The sequence below is a fragment of the Acinonyx jubatus genome, chromosome B1 (genome assembly GCF_027475565.1).
Source record: "Acinonyx jubatus isolate Ajub_Pintada_27869175 chromosome B1, VMU_Ajub_asm_v1.0, whole genome shotgun sequence".
Lineage (NCBI taxonomy): Eukaryota > Metazoa > Chordata > Mammalia > Carnivora > Felidae > Acinonyx > Acinonyx jubatus.
This window is the reverse complement of record NC_069382.1, coordinates 190839153-190848635: the sequence shown is the minus strand read 5'-3', so window position 1 is coordinate 190848635 and position 9483 is coordinate 190839153. Positions and strand designations below refer to the sequence as shown.

The following is a 9483-nucleotide window of genomic DNA, read 5'->3' as shown; positions in this document are numbered from 1 at the left end:
AAGGAGGTGTAATTACGGCATTGTGTTTGTTCAGAGAAATAAGAAAATCCTTAGCCAGATTTAAAACTATAAAGTATTTTTAAAATAGTAATAAATGTGGGTCACCTGGGTGGCTCAGTTGGTTAAGCATCTGATGTTGGCTCAGGTCATGATCTCACGGTTCGTGAGTTCAAGTCCCATGTCAGGCTCTGCTGACAGCTCAGAGCCTGGAGCCCACTTCAGAGTCTCTGTCTCCCTCTCTTTCTGCACCTCCCCAGTTTGTGTTCTCTCTCTCTTTCAAAAATAAATAAACATTAAAAAAAATAAATGTGACCATAATAAAAAAATAAAAACCAAATTTTTAAATACCTCCCACTAAAAATCCACAAAATTAAGACACAAATAACAAACAGGAAAATAAATACATGCAGCAACTATATCAAAGGGTGTTATTATTTTTTTTTACTCTCTAAAGAGTCCATTCAGACTAATAATAAAAGAAACAATTGCACAACAGTTTATTTAATTGTTCAACAAATATTTATTATACACCTATTATGTGCTTAGTTCAGAAAAAGAAAAACAAATCCCTCAGAATGATATGAACAGAAGCTTAACCTCACATAGTGATTTAGTAAATGCAAATTAAAACAACAGGATATTGTGTTTATTTTTACTTAACAGATTGGCAACAATTAAAAGGATTACAAAACATGGCGTGGGCAAGATTTTGCAGAAACAGATATTCACATGGTGGTAATGGGAGTATGTATTGGCATAACCTCTTTGAAGGTCAATTTGGCAAAAGGTCAATATCTATTACAATATACTTTAGCTCAGAAAGTCCCCTCCAATGATTTTTTTTTTCCTATAGACATACCCACATATGCACTCAGTGATTTATGGCTAGGGATATTCATCGCAGTATTGCTTGGAAAAGAAATAAAAAAAAAATTAAATGCTGGAAACAATCTACCTGTTCATTAATAGGTGATTATGGATATAGATTAAGATGCATTTATACAATGAAATGCCTTGAGCCATGAAAAATAATGTGCTAGAATGACATAAAAGGAATAGTATTTACCAGTATGAAAACTTCCACAATATATATGAAGATAAAAGAAATGGGAGGCACAGAACAGTGTTTATAGAGCACTTTCATCTGTGTGAATGTATCAGATGGGAAGATAGGGTTGTGAGTGTGTCTGCATTCTAATTTATTTGCATAGGAATCATGCATAATACTTTCTATTTCATTTTGTCTACTTTCTATCAATTGTGTGAAATCCATGTCTTGAAATCTACAGACTTTTACCCGATTACTTTGCTTTGGGATCATTCCATACTTGTAGACTATTTTGCTTTCTCTAGAGCATCTTCTTTTTTTATTTTTTCTCTTGTTCCATATTTTTTATACCCTCACATCGTAATCCAGCTCTGAAACATACTACACATCCTAATGTTTCTTGAACAATCCAGAAAGTGGCGTTCAATTTGTGATTTGGTTGGTTTTTTGTTTTTTTTTGTTTTTTCATTTAAATGAAAGGCCTTTTATTTGGAATTATTAAGTCCAAGGACTGGATGCTCTGACAGACGGAAACATCAAGATGGCCTAGAGAACTCTAATCCGTGTACTGTAAGCCAGCCCTTGTGCACAATACTCAATGAGCAAAATCCCCAAAGTCACATTGGCTCTGTCTATTGGGTCTGGTCCATTTTTCTGATAAGCACACTGCAGGAGATGAAGAAAATATGGTTGGCCATCAGGTGCGAGCAGGTCACTGCAGTCCTAGAAAAATACTCACCAGAATTCAGAAAAAAAAAATTAAGCATCCGAAATGTCCAAAAAGAATATCACACTCGGTTTGTTCTTCCTCCACATCAGCTCAGCCTCCCAGGTTCAACTATCAGTTCACAGTTCACACCATTTACACGGGACACCGCAGACCATTTGTTTCAGAAGTTAGGGAGCTCCCCAGAGGCTGGCAGTCCTGATGGGAAGACAGAGCAGCTGGACAAGGGGCTGGGGTCCAACAGCCTTCAGAGAACCAGCAGACAGACATTCAAGCACCAGAACCACAGAGACATTGTCTGAGCTGGTGCCAGAAGTCATGACTGCAAATTACATGTTAGCCTTCTCCTCCTCAATCGTGCTCTTACGAATGGCTACGAAACATTACAGCAGTCGCCCTGCATCACCAACAAGCCTTGTGAAAGATGCTATTAGCGCACCCAGCAGACAGTTGTCCAATTAGAAACATAACATCCCCGCTCGGCTGAGATTTTGGAAATCACGGTGTCAGGGAGCACACCAGCAAGCAGCATGTCCTGGGAACCACACACAGGACACAGGCACCCTGGAGGTTCATTATGCCTTTTCCGGTGGAAGCAGAGACCTTGCCACAGGTCGTATATTGAATAATAAAAAATAACAACAGCGACAAGCACTTATGTTGTGCTGCCTGTGTGACAGGCTCTGTTCTAAGTGCTTTTGTGTGATGCTCATTTAATTTCACAATAGCTCCATAATCCCTGTCCCCATTAACGCCAAATGTCAGGCAGGAGGCTGAGGCCAAGAGAGACAGAGCCACGTGGCAAAGGCCACACCGCTAGTCAGTGCGTGAATGTAGGTGACACTGGAACTCCAGCAGGATGGTCACCCTGACCATGAGGCTCTATTACTTCTCTATAACTTAACTACATGGCTTCATCGAGGCTCCCCTTCCTCCTCGTCTCAGAGCAAGTACAATGGGCACCGACTGAGATTTTACCTATTGCCTTGATCACTTCTTCATAATGTAGAAAGATCACAGACTGTGGAATTAGGCCTCTGTTTGGAATTCTCTCAGCCCCTTGTTCACTGTGGGACCTTGAGCTGGGTATCTGTTATCTTTGACTAAAGTTTCTTCGTCTGGAAAGTGAGAAAAGGAATACTCACCATACATGGTGTCAGAACTAAGTGAGGTGTTTGCAGTGGTCCTCGGTGCATACTGGTTCCTTCCTCTGTCTTAGCTCTTCCTGCTTCAAAACCCTGTCTCTTATTCACCTCAGAATAGAGACGGTAATAGAAAACCTCCTTTTTTTTTCAATAGCACTTGGCTTGAAATGTCAGCATCTCGGTCTCTGTCTCCATGGTCACACGGCATTCCCTCTCTCCTGTATGGCTCTCTCTTCACGTGGTGTTCCTCTTTATATATATATATATATATGAATATGAGTCACAACTGGATTAAGGCCCATCCCAACGAGTTCATCTAAATTTGATGACATGTGCAAAGACCCTATTTTCAAATAAGGTAACATTCATCAGTGCTAGGGGTCAAGAATTCAACATATTTTGGGGGGAACACACTTGGACCCATAAGAGGGACGTAGACATGGCAAATACAGAGTAGCACAGCATTGTGCCAGGGTAAACAGACAGAGAGCTAAGGCACATGCTTGGAACTTTTGGTAGACTTGCTTCCCTCAATCAGGAAACATGAATCAGCAACCAACGCACTTCATGAGGGCGGTAACAATGGATCAGGAGACCAGAAGTACGGGAGGAGTAAACTCGCTCCCCTCATGTCTACTATATACTGTTCCCCTCCACACCACCGTATATAATCCCTCCAACACCCCTAAGAGGCTGGAAGTCAGGGAAGTAAATTGACACTCATAAATGATTAAGCAACTTGTTCAAGATGAGACCACTGGTAAACTTCAGCCCTAGAATGTAAACCCAGCTCCGTCTGGCTCCAGAGCCCAAGAACTTGAGAAAGCCACTGGAGAAAAAGTCCATCACAGCTATTCAGTGTTATGTATACATAAGGGATTAAGATAATTACAATATCATTGTGGGACTGTCATTACTACTGCCACATGGAAATGGCAACCACGAGGCGTGGATAAGCTCACCAAGGGGACCCAAGATAACTTACTTCATTGACCTGATTTCTCTAACCATCCTTCATCTTCCTCCCTTACCCTCAGATCCCATCTTATCTCTGGGTCCAGATGGGGTAATCCCTGAGGCGTTTGTGCAGTTGTATCCCATTGAGACTTCCATAAATTGGCCACAGGGTGGAGTGCTAAGATGTTTTGCAGAGTCTGAGTCTAACCACACCTGAGTTGACAATCCTGCAGTCCTTAACTAGCTCTGTGACCTTAGGCAAGTGATCTAATATCACTGAGTGTTTATTTCCCCATTTGTAAAATAAGTACAATTATGCCTAGTTGTAGGGTTATTGTGAAGAATAAATTAAATGTGGCAATACACGAAAGACACGTGGTATAGCACCTGATACCTAGTACATATTCAACTAACTATGGTTGATATCATGACTTTCTTACCTTTATAAGCCAATGGGCTCTCCCACATTTTAGTTCATTGCACTAGATTCCTGTAATCTGACCCAAATGGAAGAGTGGAATGAAAGAGGACTGGAACTATAAAACACAAACACAATGAGATTTTGCCCAAGGGCAGTCATACTTCGAACCAGGTGGTGCAGGGTACAAGAAAACACAGGAGTCATTAGTTTCCTAGGGCAACCATAACAAAGTGCCACAGACTGGGAGAGTTAAAACAACAGAAATGTATTGTCTCACAGTTCTGGAGGTTGGAAGCCTAAAATCAAGGTGTCGGCAGGGTCATGTTCCCTCTGAAACCCCTAGAAGACAATCCATCCTTGATTCTTCCAGTTTCTAGTAACCTCAGGAGTTCCTCAGCCAATAAATGCATCACTCCAATGTCTGCGTCTATCTTCACATAATCTTCTCCCTGTGTCCCTGTGTCTTTACATGACTGTCTTCTTTGTAAGGACACCACTCATATTGGATTCGAGGCCCACCCTACTCTAGTATGATCTCATCTTAACTATTCACCTCTACAATGACCCCATTTCCAAATAAGATAACATTCTGAGATCCTAGAGGTTAGGAAATTAACGTGTCTTTTGTGGGGGACACAATTCAACCCAGACAGACCATGCAAACCAAACTCCAAGAAGATGGAGTTTCTACCTTCCCCTCCAGGGTGCAGGCTGCAGTCTGGCTGATGAGATCACTGAATCCTCAGATTCAAGAGACTCCTTGTGTGCATCTCTTTCCAATTCGACATTCAGACAAGACTGATGAAACCAGCTATGGTGGGAGTATTCACACTGATGACCAGCAAACACTGCTTAGAGAGTCTGTTGTTTAACCTTTATCAGCCCACAGCTGCCTGAGGGAGTCCCTTAGTTCCTGTGGTATAGAAAAGAGCCAGAACCCATGGGTTTCACATTAAAGTGGACCAAAGTGAGGAGAAGTTTCCTATGAGAACTGAGAAAGTCAGTTCACTTCTCCAAGGAAGTGTGTAATGGAGGTCAGGATATTTTCCATGCTACCCCATAGCCCTGTGGTAAAGATTATAGGATTACCATGTTGTACTTTTCTGGTAGAGACTTGTCTTATTCACCTCGAAAAATAAATAAGCCTTAGTCATGGCACATGGTGGGTGCTCAGTATTTGTTAAATTGAAATCCTATCATCCCAGTCAGAAAAGCAGGTTTTCTGCACCTTGCTCCAATTTAGCTTTGGTAAAAGAATAAGTAAGTCTAGGATACTGGCCAGCTGCTAAGCCACAATAACTTCTTCTAGAAAGACCTTATCAGCAATTTGCCTTGACAACAATTCACACAGCAGTGGCCAGTGCTTTCTCATCTGTCTCCAGCTGGAACCTGGACCAGAATATCCATCCCCTGTGTTCTCTCCTTCATCCACCCACACTCCCAACAACCTTGTGCACAGCCCCTGTTCTAGGGTCTTACTTGGACTGTGGCATTATGACATCAGTATCACAATAGGTCTTCCGGGCTTCCATCTGCTCCACTTACTCAACCATCTTTCTACCCTATGCCTGGGCTGCTCTTTCTAAACATACATCTGACCATTTCATCTTCTAACTTAAAACCTGAAAACGATTTCTGCCACCCTCAGATGCAACCCAAACTCCCTGGTGTCGGATTCAAGGCTTTGGGGCTATTATTTGGTTTGGGTATGGGTAGGATACCTTCTTATCCTTTTGTAAACAGACCCTGAACCTACCAAACATAAGGCTGGCAAGTAGAGCCAACCAGATGTTCTCATGTCCTGGTCACTGTGGTTGGTGATCCAGGAAGGTCACATGACTCAAACAAAGCCAACTGGTGTTCCCTGGGACTTACTCTTTTTTAACAGAGGAGTTCCTTTTACTTAAAGTCATTAGGTTGCAAAGAAATAAACCTAAACTTATATATGACCATGTTCCTTATCACACGAGGAAATTCCATCTTGGCAATAAGATGCCTTTAACCTCGGGTCCAGTTTCTCTGGGGCCAAGCCCTTTCTTGCCCACACACAAGCTATGCCACATAAACCCACCCCCATTTCACTCCTCTGGTTGGGTTTCTGTGATGAAAAAGAATCCTGACTAGCAGGACAGCCCTTGGCACTCTGTCCCAGCTTGTCTCTCCAGCCTCACCCATCTCCCTACCCCGTGATATCACCAGCAGACTCCTGGTCTCAGATCATGCCATGCTCTCCACATTTCCATCCTTTGGCACAATCTGATGTCTCTTTCTGGAATTCTCTTGTCCACTGGTTTAACATCTGCTTTTTTTCTCCTGGTTATTTTGTTTTCTTTGTGTGCTGTTTGTCTATCTTTCCCAGTGTAGATAAACTTCAAAAAATAAAAGTATAAATTCACTGCTCTGTCCCTGCCACCTAGCCAGGGCTGGGTACATAGTACATGCACAATACTTTGTTGAAGGAATGAATGCATTTATCCTCAAGATGGGAGATAATGTGGTCATAATAGAAGATCACAGACTTTGAGGTCATAACCTTGCTAGACTTTGAACTTGCTGAGGATAGTCCCCAAGTATTACCATTTCTAATGCCCCAGCCCTGCAGACAGTGCCTAGCACAAGGTGGGTACCTAGTAAAACTAGACCAAACTTAGCTTGTAAGCTTTTGTGGCCTGAGCCAAGACTCAGAGTCTCCTAAAGACTTGAGGGCACTCACTAAAGCTGTGTTTAGATGTGGGTGACAATTAATCTAACTTCTCTACTTTCTCACCTTTTTGGAAGGAATAATAAATTACCTTATTGTTGATAAAATAACTTACATTTATTTTTGTCTTACTAAATTCAATATGTTTTATGTCATTTAATCCTTATAAGAACCCAACATCATAGCTGCTATGTTTTTTTCCCCCTTTTTACAGATTAGGAAGCTGAATGTCACAATTGTCAGGCAATGTGCTGGGAAGTCCATGGCTATAAGTGTCAGAGCAGGACTGAAACCCCAGGTCCACCTGACAACACTCCTGTGCCCTTGATCATTCCACCATCACCTTCAGTTAGCTGAGACCCTGTGGAAGGTTCTATGCTCATGACGGACAGAAAAGTCAATGGGACACCACCCTGATCTTCAAAGAGCTGGGGACTCCTGGAAGAACAGATAATGACATGAAGGTCGGCGTATAAAAGTAAAGTATAGGAAACAAAGAGTTAATCCACACTGAGGGAAGACTGAGGGGACCAGGGGAATCAGAAAAAGCCATTGAGACTGAATTCTAAAAATGAGTGTGTGTTAGCCAGAAAAGGAAGCAGAAAGGAATACAGAAGAAAGGAGACGGATAGCATGTGCCAATGAGAAAACAAGTGCCAAGGGCTGAAAACAACAGAACATAATGCAAAGAACTCAAGATACACTCAAGAACTCATAATACACTCAATATTTGAGACAGAGAGTGGGGAGAAGGAAGGACCAGATCATCAAGATACCAAAAGCATGGGCTTCTCACCAGGAAGTTAGCCTATTTTGAAAATTCATACATAGAACCAATATAACTCAGTGTCCTGGGCATGGGCTTCAGAATCAGACAGATCTGGGTTGATTCAAACTGTGTTCCATAGAAAGAAGAGCCAAAAGTAAGGGTCTACGTGACATTTCTTTATTATGATCTAAGAGAACAGAGTGAAAGAAAAGGGAGAAAATAGGAGGGTGGGCCAATTAAAAATACTTTCTCAAGTTGGCTACCACAGGTACAACTGGTTGTCTGACACTGAGAGACTGTCCTCCAAGAAAATATAAAATATGAGCACCGCACAGCCTATCCCAGGGAGTAAAAGAGGTGGAGGAACATCAATCCGTCTGTTTCCATCTCGCACAAGTCAAACGTTTGCCCTATGTGGCGTTAATTCCCCAGTTCTGAGCTATGTATGCCCAGGTGACTAGGGGTACCGTGGATTCAAAGCCACAGAGCGGTCCCAGGACAGGAGACAACAAGCACACTACAGAGGGTGCCCAGTGTGAGGTACTGGCAGATCCCACCTGCCAGAAGTTGGTGGAACTGGTGCTGAGCTGGTTACTGTAGTAACCCCTGGACCAAAACTCAGGTGAGGCCTAGAGGATCTGAAGAAGTACACACATCTAATGAAGACTTTCTCATCACTTACTGGCTGTTGTATCTCATGTGCTCACTAAAGACCACTCCATACTTCAGTTTTCTCTGATGAAATGGGAATAATAATTATCTGACCGGTGAGAAAATTCAAGCACTTAGGATTGTGTTTGGTATCTAGAAAATGCTCAATAAATGGAAGCTATTCTTCCTATTACTGCCATCACCACCAACAACCACTTTATTGAATGACCTTTCTTTGAGATTTCTACCTTGAGTCACTATGGGTTTTTAACCTACTATTATACACACAGGAATATATCATGGAAAAAAAAGCAAGAGTAACCTTGATTTTTAAAAATAAAAAGCAGCACTCTATTTTAAATCTTTCTGATCTCTTTCCCTGGAACCAAATTGATCCTTCTCTCTAGAAACCTGACTAGAAAGCACTGTTTGGTGAGCTCCCAGAAGATATGGACCCTGGTTTCATCCTTGCACACGAGCTGCATGTTCTTGGACAATTCCATTTGCTCCAGTCCACTAAATGCACTGACTCTGGGCAGACCCTGGGCTTTGCCCCAGGGATCACAGACCCATCTGTTTTGGCCTTCTCAGAGCTCACAGTCTAGCAGGCAGATAGAGACCCTAAACCAGCTGAATGTGGTGTCAGGCAATAAAGTCTTTATAAGCATATAAGAATCCCAAGAGGCAAACAGAGAATCACACTGGGCCTCTGGGAAATTGGCTTTCTCATTGGTCAACAGAATGCACCAGTGTGTCCCAAAATGTATATCACAGACTTCTAGTAAATTGAGATGAGTTAGGTGGTACACAGGACATTAAATTATATTGAATAGTGTAAGGGAAAGCTACTCTTTTTGCAATCCTTCTGTTTCATTCAGGAGAGATCCATAATCTGTGGTTTGCTAATCTTCATTTTTTAATTTTATTTTTTTAGAGAGAAAGAGGGCAGGGGAGAGAGGCAGAGAGAGAGAGAGAGAGAGAGAGAGAGAGAGAGAATCTTAAGCAGGATCCACACTCAGCACAGAACTCAATCCTACAACCCCAGGATCATGACCTGAGCTGAA

General features: G+C 42.1%; 1 long non-coding RNA gene across 2 annotated transcripts in view; it reads right to left on the bottom strand.

Annotated features, from left to right (window-relative positions):
* Positions 1 to 496: 496 nt before the first annotated feature.
* The window catches only part of LOC113593403 (uncharacterized), a 93154-nt gene continuing 84167 nt past the window's right edge, over positions 497 to 9483 (bottom strand). For both annotated transcript variants that reach the window (XR_008296414.1, XR_008296413.1), the window contains exon 3: positions 497 to 1771. This is a non-coding gene — a long non-coding RNA (uncharacterized LOC113593403). The remainder of the gene's footprint in view (positions 1772 to 9483) is intronic.